At 38.6% G+C, this 21,583-nt stretch overlaps 1 protein-coding gene across 32 annotated transcripts in view; it reads left to right on the top strand.

Moving 5' to 3' along the window:
* The first annotated feature begins 4,204 nt into the window (after nucleotides 1-4,204).
* The window catches only part of KANSL1L (KAT8 regulatory NSL complex subunit 1 like), a 124,835-nt gene continuing 107,456 nt past the window's right edge, over nucleotides 4,205-21,583 (top strand). For 10 of the 32 annotated variants that reach the window (XR_014080230.1, XR_014080228.1, XR_014080220.1 and 7 more), the window contains exon 1: nucleotides 4,205-4,404. The gene's annotated coding sequence lies outside the window, so the exon portion shown is untranslated. Of the gene's footprint in view, nucleotides 4,602-4,777; nucleotides 5,895-21,583 lie in introns of those variants that run through there. The other 22 variants (XR_014080231.1, XR_014080229.1, XR_014080222.1 and 19 more) reach the window with 4 other exon arrangements.

Here is a 21,583-nt window from a genome sequence, read left to right as displayed (position 1 = left end):
ATGGACTGCAGCATGCCAGGTTTCCCTGGTCATCACCACCAACTCCTGGAGCTTACTCAAACTCATGTCCATTGAGTCAGTGATGCCATCCAACCGTCTCATCCTCTGTCGTCCCCCTCTCCTCCTGCCTTCAGTCTTTCCCAGCATCAAGGTCTTTTCCAATGAGTCAGTTCTTCACATCAGGTGGCTGAAGTATTGGAATTTCAGCTTCAGCATCAGTCCTTCCAATGAATATTCAGGACTGATCTCCTTTAGGATGCACTGGTTGGATCTCCTTGCAGTCCGAGGGACTCTCAAGAGTCTTCTCCAACACCACAGTTCAAAAGCATCAATCCTTCAGTGCTCAGCTTGCTTTATAGTCCAACTCTCACATCCATACATGACTACTGGAAAAACCATAGCTTTGACTAGACAGACCTTTGTTGGCAAAGTAATGTCTCTGCTTTTTAATATACTGTCTAGGTTTGGTCATAACTTTTCATCCAAGGAGCAAGAGTGTTTTAATTTCATGGCTGCAGTCACCATCTGCAGTGATTTTGGAGCCCAAGAGAATAAAATGTCTCACTGTTTCCACTGTTTCCCCATCTATTTGCCATGAAGTAAAGGGACCAGATGCCATGATCTTCGTTTTTTGAATGTTGAGTTTTAAGCCAGCTTTTTCACTCTTTCACTTTCATCAAGAGGCTCTTTAGTTCTTCACTTTCTGCCATAAGGGTGGTGTCATTTGCATATCTGAGGTTATTGATAGTTCTCCCTGCAATCTTGATTCCAGCTTGTGCTTCATCCAGCCCCCATTTCACTTGATGATCCTGGTTAGTTAAAGCTAAATCTATCCTGAATAGGAATGACCACTTTTAGCCCTGCTACTTCTCCTATTTCACTTTCTGAACATGATTATAAAAAGAAAGAATTGAATATACTAGAATATGACAGTGGAGGACAGTTGCCCTGGGTATGGAAATATAGAGAAATAATAGTTCAGGCTTCCAAACTAGTTTTCTATTCTATGAGAGGTAATGGGGAAAGAACGCTGGCTTTGGAGACAGGCAGGTCTGTTTTTCAAATTCCAAATTTGGCCATTTTTTAGTGTGAGAATCTGGATCTATTACATTATGTAACCTCATTGAGTTTGTTTTTTTTTTTTTCTTTTCCACTCACTTTGGAAAATGAATATAACACTCACTTTGCAGAATGTGAGAATTAAATGCACATATTCATTTAACAAATATATACTGAAAACCTACATTTGCCAGGACCTGTCCTGAGTTCAGGGGATACAGCAGTAAGCAAAGCAGAAAAAGTGACTGACCTCATGGAGATTGCATTTAACTTAGACAAGACAACAAAAAAGAATCAAAATTGATGTTAAATTAGATTTTCATAAGTTCCATGGAGAAAAACAGCAGAGAAGAGGGATAGAAAAGTACTTTTACCCTCTTTTTGGCTGTGAGCTGCCTAAATTCTCCTGTATCACCAGCGTTTATCATGTCAGCTACATATAAGTGCTGCACACATGTTTCCTGAATGAAAGCTGTGACTGAATAAAAATCAGTGTTAAGAAAGATTATCTCATGAAATCACTGTAATATTGCTTACTTGGACACTTTTACATGCTTCCAGATAGGTAATAATTATGTCAGCAAGAATGGTGCCTTCCGGTCTCCTTGTTCTTGCTGGTTCTATAAGTCTCCTACCTAGTGTTATATTTTTTCTTGGAAATCAGGATGCTTTTAATGTACCTTCTAAATGACAATATATCCTTGATTTTTAAAAAGTAACTATGTATTTTTCAGAACAATATAAACAATTGGACAAATGGTTCCATATGTCAATTTTCCTATTAAGCAGCTTTGATATTCTACAGTTTCTGGAAAACTGGCATACATATGCTATAAATATTAAAATCAAGTTTAGAATAATATTCTGTGTCAAGGGTCAATGTCCTTAATATGTGGTTAAATGGGATGAATTACAGTATGCAGTGTCATCTCACATATAAAATACAGCAGGTCTTACAGATGATTTATGATTTTCTTCTTTGTGCTTTTCTACATTTTTATATCAAAGATATATTTTGTATTATTAATTTCCTACCTCCCAATTCCTATTGTATTGTAAATATAAAAGAAGAAAGTATTGTAAATATAAAAGAAGTAAGAAATTGTAAATATAAAAGAAGTAAGAAAGTTTTATTTGTGTGATGGTTCAATAAATTGAAAAGTTTAAGGTCTGCAAATTTGGTAGACTGCAGGATTGACTATAAGATAAAAGAACTTAGAGTATTGGAAAATAAGATAATGTATATAAAAATGCCTTCTAAATAGTTACTTGTGTAATTACAAAGCTTAATTTCTGTATCACTGCTATAAATTCCATGGGGACAGAACTTTGTTTAGTGCTGTATCTCCAGACCCATAGTGATTTTCTCAATCTAGTAACGACAGCACTTTTCAGCCCAATAATATGACACACACAACCTCTACTTAAATTCAAAGGACATATGTACACCCATGGCTGATTCGTCAACGTATGGCAAAAACCACTACAATATTGTAAAGTAATTAGCCTCCAGTTAAAATAAATAAATTAATTTAAAAAATTCAAAGATAACTATCCTCTGAACTAGTGATGCTTTTCTTCCTTCACTGCCTAAAGTCTTTTAAAATACTCAGACCAAACAAAAAAATCTTTGAATTATTGTAATACTTGCTTGACTTCTCAGCCTGTTCATTAAAAAAAAAAAAATTAATGCCTTATCTATTTTTTTTTAAATCCCTGTCCCCAGGGATAGGACAACCCTTTGAATATCCAAAAAATATTTGTTGATTCAATTATTTTCACAACATTCACTTCCAGTTTTTATTCCAATGATGGTACATCGATTTCTGAAATACTTTGCTTACCCCATATGAAGATGCAATTATTGATTGTTTTGAGCAATTTTTAAGCAGTATCCTCTCCTATAAACGCAGCTTGTCATAAAAACCATTGCAGTTATGTCACAAACTAATAAAAGAAAAGACCAAAAACAAGCCGGTTATTTTCCAATTTCAGTAATCTGTGTCGTTTTAGGTTTTGTGAAAACTCGTTTCTTGGATTCCATCCTCCTCCCCCCGCGGCCCTCACCCCCGCCATGTTATCCTATTAATAAGGTGGAAATACTGGCAATTGTCTTTCTGGATCTAAAATTTTAGTGCGCTTCATTCCCTAAATCATTTCATGTGTAAATTATGTGTTTAGGAAAGCCTGTAATCCATCTACAGCCTAAGGAGCTATATTTAGTGCTCAGTTATGTTAAACACACACACACACACACACACACACAAAACTTGAATGCGTGGCTAGGGAAATGCCTGGGTGTAGTTTCGTGATGAGTGGAGCGCCGGGCCAGGTGCAAACTTTTCAGCGATGGTTTTATGTGTCCCTGGCCAACTATCTCCACGTAAAACTCTGTCAATTGACTGTGCTACTGCAGAACGGAGTTAACTACAACGGCACTTAAACCAGCTTTGTACAGATTTTTAAATATTTGAGCTGACCTTTCCTGATTTATTATTATTTTTTTAAACCATAAAACCGACTCAGATTCAAGGCAGATTTGTCCCTCTCTCCCAGGGCCCTTCTAGGGTAGTGCAGAATCATGACTTTGCATTCGAGCGCAGAACCTGAAGAAAAGCAAACGCACGGACACGTATAGACTTGGCAAGTGACAAAGCTTTGTTAAAACTTGTCCCTCCAGTGGCGGGGCGGGGTGGGGGTCTGGCCGCCAGGAGCCAGCGTGGGCGGCAGGGTGTAGAGCAGCCTGACTACCCTCTCGCTTTGTTTTTGCTGTCACAGTGGTACAGAAATAGCAGAGCAGGGGCGGGAAGTCGCCGAGCCGTATTTTTGGTGTCTGTATGTGTGAGTGTGCGTGTGTCTGTGTGTTTTTCCCGGCTGGCTGAGGATCGCGGTGAGGAGGAAGCAGGAGCAGTGCGGAGTCCGTCCCAAGGGAGCGGCCGCGCCTCCGCAGCAGGGTTCGGGCGCCAGCGCTCCAGCCACTTCCAGAACGCTCCTGGCCGCTTCGGCCGGCCCAGCATCCTGCCGGGGTTTCCCCGCCACCCGCGCTCATTTGCATGGCGCTGCCCCTCCCCCGCTGCCATTGGCCGGCGCCGCGCCCCGCCCACTGCCCCTCCACCTCGGCAAGGTTCCGTCCCCCGAGCCGCCCGGAGCTGCGGGCAGCTGGCGGACTGTTAAACCGCGGCGGCGGCGGCGGCGGCCGGGGCGGGAGCGGGACGTGCTCTGGAGAAGAGTCAGCTGCGCCCCGGGTGGGGGGAGGAGGGCGGGCAGCTACAGATCACCTCGGCAGCCCCCACCACGGCCGGACCGAAGGTGCGGCGGCGGAGGGGAGCCAGGGCGCCCCAGCAGGCGAGTGGCCGGCGTCTCAGCGGCGGGCTTGAGGGGGTTGGGTCTCCTCTGCCGGGAACGGCGGCCCCGCGGGGAGGGGAGAGCGGAGAAGACCGCGGGGTGGACTTGCGGGCCAGGCGACCGACCGGCAGCCCCTTCGCCCCCCGAATCTTCTGAGCTGTTGGACTCTGGGTCCCGGCACAGGATCGCGCTCTAGGGTAGGGGTCGGACCGCAGCCAAATTTAAACGGCTAAACCTAACAGCTTTGGCAGAAGCTAACGGGAGGGAAGGAGTGGAGGGAGGGGAGGGGCGGAACTATACTTGGTCACGTGGGGGCAGGGGCGGGGCTTGGCTGTCCTCCCTTTTGTTTTGGCTGGCGCGTGCGCAGAGGGCCGAACACGTGGTCTCGCGGGTCCGCCCCTTGCCTCAGCGGCCGCGCCTCGCCGAGTGCGGTTGGGGTGACGCCTGTTTTGGGGAATCTCTGAGGGCGGATCTGTTTGCATTAGATGGGGCCGTTGTTTTACTTGTTTCCACTTTATCTAGGCAGACGTTGATTTGGCCTTTAGAATTACGTGGGATGGAGAGGAATCTAGAGAATTGTTGAGGAATGGTGTTTCCAAGTTTGTGTGCTGAAGGGATTGATATATTGCCGGAAAATTTGAGGGTGTGTGGTGTTTGGTAGCAAGAAATACAAGACTGTGTTCCGATTATTAAACTACTGGAAAGGAAGAGGCTAGCTTTACAGGGAGGAAAGGCACTGGATGGACCTCTTGTGGTGTTTTCTTATTCAGTAGTACTATTTGGTTCGTTGGTTGCCCGCTTTCGCTGTTCTCCGTGCAGATTCACTCTTTTCCCATCGTATCAGCGGTCTGCGGGGATTGATTTTTTTGGTTTGTTTTTTTAACTATGGGAAGCATGTTACTTAAAAAATTTTTTTTTGTTTTTATATTTGGTTGTGCTGGTCTTTGTTGCTGCGCGAGTTTTTCTGTTTAGGGTGAGCAGGTGTTAGTTACTCTCTTTACTTTTTGATAATCCAAACTTAGGTCAGCTGGCGAGATTTAAGAGGATAGTTTCCTTCGTCTTTCCTTCGTCCTTCCTAACCAATTTGCTTAACTTCATGCTGCGTTTGGGTCAGTGGGATTTTTTTTTTTTAATACCGCGGGATGGGGCAGGTTTGTTAGCAACAAAACCTAATATATTTACCATTACTGTAGACAAAATCGACGGTGTTTTTGACTAAGAAAAAGTGGCTCTAAAAATAAACATTAGCAAAAAAACTGGTGTTTTGGACTGTGGATTGCTTGAGAAAGGCTTAGCAGTGAGTGGTCTCTGCTGTTTCCAGTTCTTACTAGCTTGTTTGGGCAAGTTGCAACCTCTCCTATTCTCTTTCCTCTTTAAATAGTTTCGTGATACTGTTCTTGCTTTAAGAGATTGTTATGAGAATCAAATGCTTTGTGTTAGTAAAAGTGTTTATAATCTTTATCAACACTACTCATACAGATAATTGACAGGTAATACGTTTTTATAACAGAAGTCCGTTTTTTTAAGCCAACATATTAGAAGCATATAAATGATGAAATAGCATATATTTGAATGTCTGTAAAATCTGTTGTAATTGTTATCATTGATTCTCCCATATTTTCCACTTAATCAGATCGGTGTCAAGGTTTCTACCATTTCTCATAGTTTTAATGTAGATAATCATTCCTTCTTTTACCCAACCCTTCTGGGTTAACTTTTTTTACATGAAATTTTTCTAAATCCAAGCCAGTTCTATCACACTGATTTTTTTTTTTTTTTACATTTACTCTGTGTGTGTGTTATGTACCTTTTCAAATAATAATTGCTTGTTTTTAAATCTTACTATAAAATAATTTGGAGAAAGAAAACAGGTGCAAATAATAAAAATAAAAATAATTTGTATTTCTATGTTCCAATGAATATTTGCATGTTTTTCCTAAAACTAGGATTATGTGGTGTTTTAACTTTACCTCATAAACTGTTCCATGTCCTTAAGTCTTTGAAAAAATTACTTTTGGCAGCTCAGTGTTATATCATATAACTATCATATTTAAAATTTTTCCTGTTGCCAGATGTTTGGGATGTTTCTAATGTTTTGCTGATATAAATTTCACTACAGAGAATACAGCCTTTTATGTAAAGCTTTGGAAGAAAATTTCTCCTAGATTTTTAAAAGAGAAATTATTGGTGGAAGTGTGTGTGCTTTAAGGCTCTTGTTAAATCACCAAACTACCTTCCAGAGTATTGTTTAATACTCATCTAGTGTATGAGCATGCCTCATATTACATCTTTATTCATCATCTGGGATTAGCAGTAAAACAAAAGAACTTGCTTTCATTAGCATAAATTTTTTTTCACGTGTGTCTGATATATGTTTTATTTTCTTAGAAGCCCCTTGTGGAAGAGGAATATTTGATACACTGCAAATTACATAGTGGATGCTTAATAACACTTGCAAGTTGACTATTAATATTTATCTTTTTGATCTCTGAACTTTTTCAGGAAATTATATCTTGCTTTTTTGTCTTAGTTTAGGAGTACTTTATTGGCAATACACTCTTACTGTTTTATTCAATACTTTGAGTACTTCTGTGTTCGGGTGGGGCCTCTTGATCTATCACAGTTGTCTGCCAGTGACTTCCCATTGTGCAACTGCTGCATTATCCAGTAACTCCATCCAATTTTGATGTCATTTATCATAGTAACTTAGACTATTTCATTTCCTTTATTCATTCAAGTGTCTTGTGTGGAATTCGATACAAATTTTACTTTAAGTGTTCCAGATTCACTTATAGCCTTTTCTGTATTTAAAGGAAAAAAGCCCAGTGTCTGAAGTTACTTTGTTTCATTATTTAGATGCTCTTGATAGCACATCTCTGAATTGCCTATAACATCTTTTACTGCCTTTAACCTGGGGCTTCCCTGGTGGCAAAGTGGCAAAGAATATCCCTGCAATACAGGAGACTTGTGTTCAGTCCCTGGGTTGGGAAGATCCTCTGGAGAAGGAAATGGCAACCCACTCCAGTATCCTTGCCTGGGAAATCCCATGGACAGAGGATCCTCGTGGGCTATAGTCGGTGGGGTCACAAAAGAATTGGACACGACTTAGCAACTAAAAACAAAATAAACCCTATCTTTAATCTACCAGGTAAATCTTGTTATGAGTAATTTTTGCTTATTCAGTTATTTATCTCTCTTCCTGTTTTTTTACATTGTCTGTACCATATTAGTTGATAGAGGCCGAAAGCTTTCTTTCAGGTGTAGAAGATTGTTTATTGATTGGATTCTTCAGGTTACAATCAGCAATGAAGGAGTGAAACTGCTTGCAACTGAAGTGACAGTCAATAGGAAATTAGCAACCAGTTTAGTGACTTTAAAACATATCATCTGTTACACCTCTAGCCTTAAAGTCCTTACTATTAATATATTAAAGGACTATAATGGAATATGGTACATTAGTGATGACCCTCAGTCATCAATACAGTGTTACTTTCAGTATGTTTGATTTAGAAAGGCAAGGAAGGTGTATTCATTTCTGAAAGGTTTTGGGTTTTTTTTTTCCTTTTTACATGTTCTGAAGAGATTTCACTGAACTGTGCTTGTTATTCTATGTGAGATAAATCAGCAAGTGTTAAATGATATTGTACTTGCCTGTAGACAGTCTGTAATGGAAATCTGAGGACAATTTATAGTGAAAGTTTTTAAGTACTTGATAATATTTTTAGGTTTTTAGAACACTTTTTTTTCTATATGAATGTGACAGGTCTCTTGCAGAATTGGGAAAAATGCATTCACTTATAAATTAAGGCTTTGTTATATTTCTAATGAACTTTTATTGTTTCTGGTCCTTTAAGATCAAGAATTTTCAAACATGTTTAAAGTAATTAAAAATTTGTTTTTATTTGATAGTAGGCCATTGATCAGTGTTTAACCACTTGAAATTATGTTGAAGCTAAAATGTATATAATGAGCAAATGTGATAGTGCTAAATTTTAACATGAATTTCTGGATCTAAGTTGATGTACACAGAAAATACATTGACTCTTCATTTATGTTCCTATGAGTCATGCTTTTGTAACTGAATAGTAATAATTCTGCGTGAAGTTTGAAGTATGATCTGTTTGATGTGTTACATGGCCACCCAAGTGGCTTTATCTTTAATGAAATTCCTTTAGTCTTCAAAGAGAATTCCTTTTTAGGCATAGTTTTTGAAGTGGAAGGAGTTCTAGCTATAAACATTATTGAATACAAAGTAATGAGCTAACTGTACCTTGGTCATGCCAATTACTGCAATGCTTTCTGCTGTAAATGGAAAATGCCCATTTGTGATATAAAGAAATCTTGAAAACACAGCAGTGTATTTTGTATTTGCATCTTCCAGTAATTCCTGTATTTTTCAGGAATAAAGTTATACTGATACAGATTGTCTCATTACTTTTATTGACTTAATTGGTTTAATTGACTTAATTTAACATTATGAGTTACAAATTCAGAACTTGAGCCCTATTGTATTTCAGTAATGTTTGAAAGAGCTGCTCAAGTTCTCCTAAAAGAAATTATGCTTTTTTCCTATTCCTTCACTGTTCCTATAATGGATTGACTATATGAAACACATTAAAGTTATAAGTGTGGAAACAATTTAATATTTATCTCTGCTTCAGAGTTCTCCCTTTTATCTGTTGGTAGTCTTTTCCCTTTCTTTTAACTTAAGGATGAATCTGCTTTCTTTATGCTACTTTTATTCCTAGTTTATATTGTTGCATGGAAGAGAATTAGGATTATCTAGATTTCAGTTGAGAGAATACATTTAATATCAGGGGGTAGATATTGATACGATATTTTCCATGGACTTTATGGAATATACATATGCATGCTAGAATGTAAGTCATAATCAAATCTGGAGTAGTATTTTAGGGGCTGGAAAATCAGATTTGGTTTTTAATTTTTAATGTTCATTCTCAGGAGGATGGGTGGGTCTTATTTAGATTGTCTAGATTTTTAGTTTCAACTCTGAAAATGGGCTAGATTGGAAAACTTTTGATTTTCTTTAGCCCAAATGCCAGAACTTATTTGGTATATGTGACCTGCATATACTTAAATAGTAGTTGTAAAGATCTAGTTACTAGTGTCAGGGTCAACTCAATAATTATTGATATAATTATCTCACTATGTACATGCAGAGTTTGAAGGATGACATGATGATATCGAGCTTCCCTGGTAGCTTAGTGATAAAGAATCTACCTGCCAGTGTAGGAGATGCAGGTTCAGTCCCTGGGTTGGGAAGATCCTCAGGAGAAGGAAATGGCAACCCACTCCAGTATTCTTGCCTGGAGAATCCCGTAGACAGAGAAGCAAGGTGGGCTACAGACTATGGGGTCACAAGAGTCAAACGTGCCTAAGTGAATAAACAGCAACAAAATGATAATATTTACTATATCTCATGATGTCCAAGGAATCAGATTAATTAATGATAAATTTCATAAATATTATTTATACATCTTAAAGATTAAGCCACTAATGGAAGCATTTTGGAGACAACAGGGCAAGACTTTTTATTTGTAGTAATGTAAATGTCAGAACAACTGACGTCTTCCTTAATTCACAGGGAATGTTGGATTAAATTATAGACCCAACTTTACAGTCCCCCCAATTTTTTGGATTAACTTGACTTTATTTATAATAGATTTAAGGGACTAGATCTGATAGACACAGTGCCTGATGAACTATGGACAGAGGTTCATGATATTGTACAGGAGACACAGGGATCAAGACCATCCCCAAGGAAGAAAAATGCAAAAAAGCAAAATGGCTGTCTGAGGAGGCTTTACAAATAGCTGTGAAAAGAAGAGAAGCGAAAAGCTAAGGAGAAAAGGAAAGATATTCCCATTTGAATGCAGAGTTCCAAAGAATAGCAAGAAGAGATAAGAAAGCCTTCCTCAGGGATCAATGCAAAGAAATAGAGGAAAACAACAGAATGGGAAAGACTAGAGATCTCTTCAATAAAATTAGAGATACCAAGGGAACACTACATGCAAAGATGGGCTCGATAAAGGACAGAAATGATATGGACCTAACAGAAGCAGAAGATGTTAAGAAGAGATGGAAAGAATACACAGAAGAACTGTACAAAAAAGATCTTCACGACCCAGATAATCACGATGGTTTGATCACTCACCTAGAGCCAGACATCCTGGAATGTGAAGTCAAGTGGTCCTCAGAGAGCATCACTATGAACAAAGCTAGTGGAGGTGATGGAATTCCAGTTGAGCTACTTCAAATCCTGAAAGATGCTGCTGCTAAAGTGTTGAACTCAATATGCCAGCAAATTTGGAACACACAGCGGTGGCCACAGGCCTGGAAAAGGTCAGTTTTCATTCCAATCCCAAAGAAAGGCAATGCCAAAGAATGCTCAAACTACCTCACAATTGCACTCATCTCACACGCGAGTAAAGTAATGCTCAAAATTCTTCAAGCCAGGCTTCAGCAATACATGAAATGGGAACTTCCAGATGTTCAAGCTGGATTTAGAAAAGACAGAGGAACCAGAGATCAAATTGCCAACATCCTCTGGATCATCAAAAAAGCAAGAGACTTCCAGAAAAACATCTATTTCTGCTTGATTGACTATGCCAAAGCCTTTGATTGTGTGGATCACAATAAACAATGGAAAATTCTGAAAGAGATGGGCATACCGGACCACCTGACCAGCCTCTTGATAAACCTGTATGCAAGTCAGGAAGCAACAGTTAGAACTGGACAAGGAGCAACAGACTGGTTCCAAATAGGGAAAGGAGTACGTCAAGGCTGTATATTGTCACCTTGCTTATTTAACTTATATGCAGAGGACTTCATGAGAAATGCTGGGCAGGAGGAAGCACAAACTGGAATCAAGATTGCTGGGAGAAATATCAATAACCTCAGATATGCGGATGACACCACCCTTATGGCAGAAAGTGAAGAGGAACTAAAAAGCCTCTTGAAAGTGAAAAAGGAGAGTGAAAAAGTTGGCTTAAAGCTCAACATTCAGAAAACTAAGATCATGGCATCCGGTCCCATCACTTCATGGCAAATAGATGGGGAAACAGTGGAAACGGTGTCACACTTTATCTTTCGGGGCTCCAAAATCACTGCAGATGGTGACTGCAGCCATGAAATTAAAAGACATTTACTTCTTGAAAGTTATGACCAACCTAGACAGCGTATTAAAAAGTAGGGACATTACTTTGCCAGCAAAGGTCCATCTAGTCAAAGCTATGGTTTTTCCAGTCATCACGTATGGGTGTGAGAGTTGGACTGTGAAGAAAGCTGAGCACTGCAGAATTGATGCTTTTGAACTGTGGTGTTGGAGAAGACTCTTGAGAGTCCCTTGGACTGCAAGGAGATCCAATCAATCCATCCTAAAAGAGATCAATCCTGGGTGTTCATTGGAAGGACTGATGTTGAAGCTGAAACTCCAATACTTTGGCCACCTCATGTGAAGAGTTGACTTATTGGAAAAGACCCTAATGCTGGGTAGGATTGGGGGCAGGAGGAAAAGGGGACAACAGAGGATGAGATGGCTGGATGCCATCACCAATTTGATGGACATGAGTTTGGGTAAACTTGAGGAGTTGGTGATGGACAGGGAGGCCTGGCGTGCTGCAGCCCATGAGGTCGCTAAGAGTCAGACACGACTGAGCGATTGAACTGAACTGAAGTGAACTGATTTATAATGAATTTAATATAACCAGAAAGAAAAAACTTTTTATTCTTTGTAGTTTTTGAATGCTTATAATTTAAAGGAATAAACTTTGGCATGTCTTACTGAAATTGTCTCTGGTTGGTAGTTTTTTTGATACTTCTAAGAAAATGTGTATTGAAATCTGGACTTCTTGCTGTTGGGTTGTTTGCTTTGTGGATTATCTGTAACAGTTTTGCAGTGGATTGGTTTTTGTTTTTTTGTTCACTATGCCTAAAATTTCTGGGCTGCAGATGTGCTAAAGAATGATTATTATTTATTTTAATTCAGAATGCAGGTTGAAAACTCTTGTACAAAACATGAAAGCGAAGTTCTTGCCCAGCAAATATAATTGATTTTTGGATTATCTAGAACTATTGCGTCTTAAAGAGAAAGTGTGAAGGTATTAGTCACTCAGTCGTGTCCGATTCTTTGTGACCCATGGAATGTAGCCCGCCAGGCTCCTCTGTCCATGAAATTTTCCAGGCAAGAATACTGGCCTGGGGTGCCATTCTCTTCTTCATAGGAGCTTCCCGACCCAGGGATTGAACCCTGGTCTCCTGAATTGCTAGCAGATTCTTTACTGTCTAAGCCACCAATAGTTAAAATAATGTATGTGGTTGCTTTCTTATCACCTTTGAAAGGGTGTAAGATTTCTTGCAGTTTTGCTTTTTAAATCCTGTGAGGTTACTATTTTAGTTTCTGTATGTTGTGGTAAGGAAGTTGTTTTTTTCTCAGTTTTGCCCATTCCAATTCCTTTGAAGTCTTATATATATGGACTGACTAAATTCTTTTTATAGAAGGAACCTATTTTGCCTGAGTATCTTGGGTGTATATAAAATAAATATCATCAAAGATGATAGTGGTGCCAAGAGTAAATAGAATACAGTATTTTAGCAACTAGAAACAAATTTCTTAGATTTAGGTAAGATCCAAATACTGTTTTTCCCACCCAATATCTGCATAATTAGAAACTGAATATTCATAAGAACAAGATGCTTGGAAAACTCCTTTGAGGATTTGCCTTTTTCACATTCTTTTTGTATAACCTAAGCTGCTATTATGCTTTGGAACTGAAATGTTTTAGTTAATGGTTGATTCATGTTTACTGTAGGGGTACTATATACTTTATACTGTGTAGTACAGTAATCCTTAACCACATGTGGCTATTAAGCACTTGAAATGTGGCTAGTCCATGTAGACTTTGTGCTAAATGTAAAATAAATGCTATATTTTGAGGTTTTAGCACACATAAAAAAGAATGTATCTCATAAGGGTGTTTTTATCCTGACAGGTTGAAGTCATAGTATTTTGTATATAATGGGTAACAATGAAGTTAAAATTTCATGTTTATTTTTATTTTTTAAAATGTGTCTGCACATTTTAAATTACATGTGTGGCTCACATCATGTTTCTATTGGACAACAATGTTCTATACTAGTATTTCCTAGCCTTGAGATTCTTTTCACAGTAAAGTATCTTATGAACCCCTTTCCTTGAAATTTTTGTTATGTTTTTATATTTATTATTTATTTGGCTGCACTGGGTCTTAGTTGTGGCACACCAGATCTCTGTGGCATGCAGGATCTTTTAGTTGCAGCACATGAACTCTCAGTTGTGGCATCTAGGATTTAGTTTCTGACCAGGGATCAAGTCTGCGCCCCCTGCATTGGGAGCGCAGAATCTTAGCCACCGGAGCACCAGGAAAGTCCCCTTGAAATTTTTAAATGATTTTATTATTTTGGATGATGTTTACTGAAGAAATATTTGTTAAGGGCCTGCTATGTACCCAACAATATTTTACGATATAGCATTGAATGAAAGCATTCACATCCTGCTTTCATACGGCTTTCATTCTAGTGGGAAAAATGTATGATAAATAATTTTTAGTGACAAATATTTAATGAACTATTATTCTAAATACTATTGGCTATTATATATAATTTTATGTACTTTAATTTTAATACAGTGCTTCATATATTGAATGACTTATGCTATATAATTTACTTTCGGCGTTTATCTTGCTTTGTGTTCTCTGAATTTCTTGGATCTGTGGTTTTATGTCTGACATTAATTTGGAGGAATTCTCAGTCATTATTGCTTCAAGTATTTCTTTTCTGTTCACCTTCAGTGTTCCCATTACGTGTATATGTTAACACCTTTTTTAGTTGACCCACAATTCTTGGATATTCTTGTTTATGTGTCCCCACCCCCTAACCTCTCCCTCCCCCACCACCATCTATCCTCTTTTCATTTTGTAAGTTACTGTTGGTATAGCCTCAAGCCCAGATCTTTTCTGAGCCATGTCCAGTCTGCTAATGAATCCATCAAAGGCATTCTTATTTCAGTTACGGTGATGGTAGTCGCTAGCATTTCTTTTTCTTTTTTGGCCATACCACATGACTAGCAGGATCTTAGTTCCCCAACCAGAAATTGAACCTGTTCTCCCTGCATTGGGAAGTCAAAGTCTTAATCACTGGACTGCCAGGGAATTCCCACCAGCTGAACTTTCTAAGTTTTCTTTCAGGGTTCTTTCTCCTTTGTAATGCCTGTTCCTTTGTTCAAATAAATGTGAGTGAACTCCCTGGCATGGTCCTGGGCTCCTTCCTCTGGCTCATGTTCTAGATAAGTTTATAATTGTTCTTCTGCAAACACACCAAATTTATTCCTGCTTTAAAGGTTTTTATGAATTGTCTTTTTTCCTTGGAAAGCTCTTACTTGAAATCTTGGTTAGATTTTAGTCATTTCTAGTCTTAGAGTAGATGTCATCAAGAGACTTCCTTCATCTACAAATCTAAGTTAACTGCTACTGCAACATCAGTTCACTTCAGTCCAGTCACTCAGTCGTGTCTGACTCTTTGCGAATTGCAACACGCCAGGCCTCCCTGTCCATCACCAACTCCCGGAGTTTACCCAAACCCATGTCCATCGAGTCGGTGATGCCATCCAACCATCTCATCCTCTGTCATCCCCTTCTCCTCCTGCCCCCAGTCCTTCCCAGCATTAGGGTCTTTTCCAATGAGTCAACTCTTCCCATGAGGTGGCCAAAATATTGTAGTTTCAGTTTCAACATCAGTCCTTCCAATGAACACCCAGGATTGATCTCTTTTAGGATGGATTGATTGGATCTCCTTGCAGTCCAAGGGACTCTCAAGAGTCTTCTCCAACACCACAGTTCAAAAGCATCAATTCTGCGGCGCTCAGCTTTCTTCACCGTCCAACTCTCACATCCATACATGACTACTGGAAAAACCATAGCCTTGACTAGATGGACTTTTGTTGGCAAAGTAATGTCTCTGCTTTTAAATATGCTATCTAGGTTGGTCATAACCTTCCTTCCAAAGAGTAAGCGTCTTTTAATTTCATGGCTGCAATCACCATCAGCAGTGATTTTGGAGCCCAAAAAAATAAAGTCTGACACTGTTTCCACTGTTTCCCCATCTATTTCCCATGGAGTGATGGGACCAGATGCCATGATCTTAGTTTTCTGAATGTTGAGCTTTAAGCCAACTTTTTCACTCTCCTCTTTCACTTTCATCAAGAAGCTCTTTAGTTCTTCTTCACTTTCTGCCATAAGGGTGGTGTCATCTGCATACCTGAGGTTATTGGTATTTCTCCCGGCAATCTTGATTCCAGCTTGTATTTCTTCCAGCCCAGCGTTTCCCATGATGTACTCTGCATATAAGTTAAATAAGCAGGGTGACAATATACAGCCTTGACGTACTCCTTTTCCTATTTGGAACCAGTCTGTTGTTCCATGTCCAGTTCTAACTGTTGCTTCCTGACCTGCATACAGGTTTCTCAGGAGACAGGTCAGATGGTCTGGTATGCCCATCTCTTTAAGAATTTTCCACAGTTTATTGTGATCCACACAGTCAAAGGCTTTGGCATAGTCAATCAAGCAGAAATAGATGTTTTTCTGGAACTCTCTTACTTTTTTGATGATCCAGAGGATGTTGGCAATTTGATCTCTGATTCCTCTGTCTTTTCTAAATCCAGCTTGAACGTCTGGAAGTTCACGGTTCACATATTGCTAATCATGCTCTATTATTCTACTTTGATTTTTATAAAAACAATGAGACCCCTATTTACTTCTTATCTTTTTATTTTCTTATTTGTGTACTCTCTGTCTACCATTTGCTGGATAGAAGGTAAGCTCTGTAAGAATAGAAACCTTACTTTTAATGCTCACTACCATCTTTCTAGTACCTACATAGTGTCTCTTAACATGCTTCTCAGTCACTGTGTGTGTTAACTGAATGGTTTAATGTTTGATCTTAGATCAAATATTCATTTAATGAAGGTGGGTTTCCCTGTTGGCTCAGTGGTAAAGAATCTGCCTGTAATGCAGGAGATGTGGGTTCAATCCCTGGGTTTGGGAAGATCGCCTGGAGAAGGAAATGGCAACCTACTCTAGTATTTTTGTCTGGAAAATCCCATGGACAGAGGAGCCTGGTGGGCTGCAGTCCATGGGGTTGCAAAAGAATCTGACACGACTTAGCGATTAAACAACAAAAAAAAATAAAATGCAGCTTCCACCAGAAATAGCCAAAACTATATATCTGAGAAAAAATAAATTTCTTCATTTTCTGCTTTTAAAAAGTCAACTAGTTAATTTCCATGTTTTTTTAGAAATGTTTTGTGTTTAAAAGATGAAATAGGTTTTCAGCTGCCAGTCACAAGCACTTTTCTATAAATAACTTGTGGTATGGATGGATTTATACCCAAATGAAAACCAGGTGGTCTTACTTGTAGTTATTTTCAGTGTCTTAAATTGGCTTCCGAAATACTGGAGATACCTTTTAGATATTATAAAATAATTTTGATCATGTGGAATACAGCTTATGGAACTAGTGAAGATATCTTAAGGTGAACTGGCAGAATTATTATTTTATGTTCTCAAAACAGTGTTCTTCATGTGCTCTGCCTCTAAACAGTTGTCTTATGCATAAGATGAAATAATACAGTTGAAAATGGTTACAATTTAAAACTGTATAATAGTTGAAACCATTTTTCTGAGTTAAGCTGAATGGTAAACTCAGTGACTTTCAGGAGTATGCACATCTGATTTCCACTAATTCCTAGACATACTATCTTTTGTATATTTATGTTAAAGGCTCCTCAATTGTTATGTTTTAAATAGTTGTTAGATGTTTATTTTATTGTTTATTTTAATTTTGAGGAAGTCCAAGTTACCAATTTTTTTCTCTTACGAATGTTTTTGTGTCATAATTAAAAAAAAAAAAAAACTTTGCCCAACCCAATATCACAAAGATTTTCTCCTATTTTTTCTAGACATTTTATGGCTTTAAGTTTTACATTTAGATCTATCCATTCTGATGTATGTGACTATTTTTGTATAAGGTATGAGGTATGAGTTAAGGCTCAGAATTTTGCAGATGGGTACCTTATTGTTCCAGAAGCATTTGTTTAAAAACCATCTTTCTGCATTGAAGTGCCATTACATCTTTGTCAGAAATCAATTGACTGTATACCTGTAGGTCTGCTTAACAGCTCTCTATTTTTTCCCATTGATCTGTGTCCATTTTTGGCCAATTCATGCTTATTTTGACCAAAGTAAATAGAAAGGCATTATGAGCCCTTTAGCTTCATTCTTGTTTTGGCTATTCTAGTTCCTTTCTGTTTCCATACAAATTTTAAAAAATTTGTTATTTACTTTTGGCTGCATGGGGTCTTGCTACACATGGGCTACTCTTTGTTGCTTTGCATGGGCTTGTCATTGTGGGGGCTTTTCTTGTTGGATCGGCTCATGGGCTCTAGGCATGTAAACCTGAGCAGTTGCAGTGCACAGGCTGAGTAGTTGTGGCTCGTGGGCTTAGTTGCTCTGCAGTATGTGGAATCTTTCCGGACCAGGGCTCAAACCTCTGTCTCCTGCATTGGCAAGCAGACTCCTTACCACTGGACCATCTGGGAAATACAAATTTTTGAATAAGTTTATTGATATTAACAAAATTCCTGCCAAGATTTTGACTGGGATTGTATAAATCTATATATTAGTTTAAGGAGAATTAACATTGCAACAATATTGAATAATTAATCCATGAGCACAGTGTGTCCCTTCATTTATTTAGAGCTTGTTGTTGTTCATACGCTAAGTTGTGTCTGACATGGACCCCATGGACTGCAACACACTAGACTTCCCTGTCCTACACTATCTCCCGGAGTTTGCTCAAACTCATGTCCATTGAATCGGTGATGCCATCTCACCCTCTGTCATCCTGATCTCCTCCTGCCCACAGTCTTTCTCAGCATCTGGGTCTTTTTTAACAAATTGACTCTTCACATCAGATGACCAAAGTATTGGAGCTTCAGCGTCAGTCCTTCCAATGAATATTCAGGGTTGATTTCCTTTAGGATTGACTGGTTTGATCTCCTTGTTGTCCAAGGGATTCTCAAGAGTCTTTTCCAGCACCACAATAGGAAAGCATCATTTCTTCGGTGCTCGGTGTTCTTTATTTTCCAGCTCTCACATCCATACATAACTACTAGAAAAACCATAGCTTTGCCTATATGCACCTTTGTCAGCAAAATGATGTCTCTCCTTTTTAATATGCAGTCTCGGTTTATCATAGCTTCTCTTCCAAGGAGCAAACGTCTTAATTTCATGGCTGCAGTCACCATCTGCAGTGATTTTGGAGCCCAAGAAAATAAAGTCTGTCCCTGTTTCCATTGTTTCCCCATCGTTTTCCCATGAAGTGATGGGACCGGATGCCGTGATCTTAGTTTTTTGAGTTTTAAGCCAGCTCTTCACTCTCCTCTTTCACCCTCATCAAGAGGTTCTTTATTTCTTCTTCACTTTCTCCCATTAGAGTGGTATCATCTGCATATCTATGGTTACTGATATTTCTCCTGGCAGTCTTCATTCCAGTTTGTGATTCATCCAGCCCAGAATTTCACATGATGTACTCTGCGTGGTGGTTGTTTTTTCTAGTGTGTAGATCCTGCACATTTTTTGTTAGATTGACACCTCAGTATTTCATATCTTTAAACTATTGAAATTAATACTGTTTTAAAATTTTCTATTTCTTTTTTTTTCCCTTTCCAATATTTAGAAATACAAGTGATTTTTGTGTCTTTACTCTTTTATCTGCTACCTTAGTAAGCGCATTAGATCTAGGAGCTTTTTTATAGATCCTTTCAGGGCTTTCCAGGTGGCTCAGTGATAAAGAATCTGCCTGCAATGCAGGAGACAGAGGTTCAGTCCCTGGGTCAAGAAGATTCTCTGGAGAAGGAAATGACAGCCCACTCCAGTACTCTTGCTTGGGAAATCCCATGAACAGAGGAGCCTGGTGGGGCTATGGTTCATGGAGTTGCAAAGAGTCAGACACAACTGAGTGAGTGATCATGTGTGCATGGAATTTTCTATGTGGAAAATCATGTCATCAATGAGTAGACACAGTTTTACTTTCCAGATATATGTGACTCTTGTTTCTTTTTCTTCTTCTGTCCCACTGACTAGGACCTCCAATGTGATGATGAATAGGAGTAATGAGAACAGACACCTTGCCTCATTCCCAGTCTTAACAAGTATTAAAGCATTCAGTCCTTCATCGTAGCCATGAAGTTGTCGCTAGGCTTTTGTGTAATGTTCCTTATCAGGTTAAGCAATTTCCCTCTTTCTCCTGGTTTGCTGAGTTTTTTCCTGATTATGAACAGACACTAGATTTTGTCAAATGCTTTTTATTTTTTTTCTTTAGTCTTTTGATGTGGTGGATTTCAGTGATTAATTTTATTTTTAAAATGATAACTGAAATAGATGTTGTTACTACGTAAGTTCTGGAGTACCTTTAAAAATTATGACTGTTTATTCAGCCAACAAATATCTGACAGTTATTGTGTACCAGACATTGTTTTAAGTGCTGTAAATTAGAACACTGAACAAAACTGAGTTCTACCTTTGAGTTATATTATTTCCTAGAATGTAATATAGTGTCAGGTTCTGATATTAGTGTTCTGAGGCTCAATATAACAGTGTAGGGGAGTGGAGAATCATGAAATGAGGTGCTAGGGCTATTTTAAATAATTAGTTAAGGTAGGACTCTCTGAGGAGGTGACTTTAGAGCAGAAACACGAATGAAGTGAGGGAGCCAGCCATCTTATTTGTGGAAAATTGTTCCAGACAGAGAGAATTGCAAATACGAAGTCTCTGAAGCAAGGACTTGTTTGGTGTGTTTCAAGAATAGCACAGAGGCCAGTGTTTATGGAATGTAGCAACCTGTGGAGAAAGTTACTAGGAGTCGAAGTAGTCAGGCACTTGATAGTGAAGAACTTTGTAGGCCATGATAAGAACAAGTTTGGATTTTAAGTGTAATGACAACCACTTTTTTTTTTTTTTTTACCAAATATTTATTGAGTATCTGCTATATCTCAGGTACTTTTGCATGTTGAAGACAGAGTAGTGTCTACGGCCATACCACCCTGAACGTGCCCGATCTTGTCTGAAGACAGAGTAGTTAACAAAATAGTGAAAAGTTCAAGCAGTTGAAATGTTAGTAATAAGTATAGTTGCTTGTGTCATATGGAGGTAGTTAGAAGTGGTAGAGTTTAGAATGCTCACTTAGTAAACATCGTTATGCATAATGATTATATGTTTAATTAAAAAGTTGGAATAAATGGACTTGTGTCTTACACTAAAACTACATGAACATAGTTTAACCTTTTTTAATTATAGGAGACATAGCTATTTTTGTGAAGTTCTTTTGGTTGCAAAGTAAAGAGATTTTCAGGCTAGGACTTGTTTTGTTTTTTTAATAAGGATTCACTTGAGAATAGAATACAGAAAAACTTAATGGAAATACGAGAACAGGAACTGTGATATGGCTAGACCTTCCGGAGTCCAAAATCCCCAAATCGTTAAACCCAAGTGCATTAATTACGTATTGCTATGTAGCACACCAAAGAGACGGAGCCAAACAAAAACAACACCCAGTTGTGGAGGTGACTGTTAATGGAAGCAAGATCCGATGCTGTAAAGAGTAATATTGCATAGGAACCTAGAATGTTAGGTCTATGAATCAAGGCAAATTGGAAGTGCTCAAACAGGAGATGGCAAGAGTGAACATCGACATTTTAAGAATCAGCAAACTAAAATGGACTGGAATGGGTGAATTTAACTCAGATGACCATTACATCTACTACTATGGGCAAGAATCCCTTGAAAGAAATAGAGTAGCCATCATAGTCAACAAAAGGGTCTGAAATGCAGTACTTGGATGCAGTCTCAAAAACAACAGTATGATCTCTGCTCGTTTCCAAGGCAAACCATTCAATATCACAGTAATCCAAGTCTATGCCCGACCAGTAATGCTGAAGAAGCTGAAGTTGAACAGTTCTATGAAGACCTACAGATCTTCTAGAACTAACATCCCAAAAAGATGTCCTTTTCATTATGGGGGACCGGAATGCAAAAGTAGGAAGTCAAGAAACACCTGGAGTAACAGG

This window comes from Giraffa tippelskirchi, chromosome 3, assembly GCF_054371585.1.
Source record: "Giraffa tippelskirchi isolate mGirTip1 chromosome 3, T2T-mGirTip1v1.2.pri, whole genome shotgun sequence".
Lineage (NCBI taxonomy): Eukaryota > Metazoa > Chordata > Mammalia > Artiodactyla > Giraffidae > Giraffa > Giraffa tippelskirchi.
This window is presented reverse-complemented; position numbering and strand designations above follow the sequence as displayed.